This window comes from Lepus europaeus, chromosome X, assembly GCF_033115175.1.
Source record: "Lepus europaeus isolate LE1 chromosome X, mLepTim1.pri, whole genome shotgun sequence".
NCBI lineage: Eukaryota > Metazoa > Chordata > Mammalia > Lagomorpha > Leporidae > Lepus > Lepus europaeus.
Window position 1 is genome coordinate 76,399,640 of NC_084850.1, and position 1,691 is coordinate 76,401,330.

Sequence of the window (1,691 nt, forward strand, 5' to 3'; positions counted from 1 at the left end):
TATGCCCAAAAGACACAAACATATTGTATCAAATAGATACTTGCACTATCATGTTTATAACAACTCTGTTTACAATAGCCAAAATATGTAATCAACCAAGGTGTCCATCATCAGATGAATGAATAAAGAAAATGTGGTATACACACATGATGACATATTATTCATCTATAAAAAATAAAATTTTGCCATTTGCATCAAAATGGATGCAGCCAGAGGACAACATGTTGGGTGAAATAAGCCAGAAACAGAAAACAATTATGCATATTCTCCCTTATACAATGGAAGCTAAAATTAAAAAAGAAAAAAAATCAAAAAACAAAGAAATGTCAGTGTATATTAGTATTGCTACAGATATAGTTTTGAAATTTTGTTTTATATCTTGTCAAACCAACAGTTAAGATTCATACACTACTAGAGTCAATGATTTGTGATTACTCTAAAATTTACAGTATATGTGTGAAATGGCCATCTTTTTAATTTGTTACTGCTTGTAGTCCTTGTCTTTATTCCCACTAAACTAGGATAGGATCTTTTTGCTTTTTACCTGTTGAACTCTTTATTTGGTGGAGAATTAAGCCCTTGAGTATATTGTTAATTTAAAAAACATGTTAGTTCAAAAAATTTTAAAAAAGACAGTGAAAGACAGAGAGAGGGATGAAGAGAGGATGAGAGGAAGGGAGAGAGGAAGGGAAAATCACTATATTCTTAGAATTATATTTATGAATTATGTTGAATTTGTTGAAAACTAAAAAAACTAAAACAAAAATTCTTGCAAGATATATCTACTGGTGACAATTTTCCTCTTTTTTTTTTTTTTTGCAAGAGGGTTTACTTATTATTGTTCACCTTTGAATTATGAGTTTGCTGAGTACAGAATTTAAATTGTGTGTGGTGTTTTCCTTCAACACTTTAAGTATTTTTCTCCCATCTCTATTTTCTTGATTAGATTTTGAAGAAAAATCCAATGTAGTCCTTATCCTTCTCATCCATAGGCCTGTAGGTAAACTATTTTTTTTCCTATAACTATGTTTAATGTTTTCTTTTTTCTTTTTTTATTTTTGACAGGCAGAATGGACAGTGAGAGAGAGAGAGACAGAGAGAAAGGTCTTACTTTTGCCGTTGGTTCACCCTCCAATGGCCGCCGTGGCCGGTGCGCTGTGGCCGGCACACCGCGCTGATCCGATGGCAGGAGCCAGGTGCTTCTCCTGGTCTCCCATGGGGTGCAGGGCCCAAGTACTTGGGCCATCCTCCACTGCACTCCCTGGCCACAGCAGAGAGCTGGCCTGGAAGAGAGGCAACCGGGACAGGATCGGTGCCCCGACTGGGACTAGAACCCAGTGTGCTGGTGCCGCTAGGCGGAAGATTAGCCTATTGAGCCGCGGCGCCGGCCAATATTTTCTTTTTGTCTTTAATGTCATGAAGTCTGAATACTATCAGTCGACATGAAGATTTTTTGTATTTATCCTGGTTGGTATTCTCTGTACTTCCTAGATCTCTGGTTTGGTTATTGCCATTAATTTTGGAAAATTCTCATTGTTACTTTCAATATTTCTTCAGTTCTTTTCTTTCTTCTCTTTCTAGTATTTCCCATACATTTATTGTATACCTTTGGTAATTATCTCATGATTCTGGGATATTATTTTCCCTTTGGAGGGAAGTTTATATTGATGTATCTTCAATCTCACTGATTC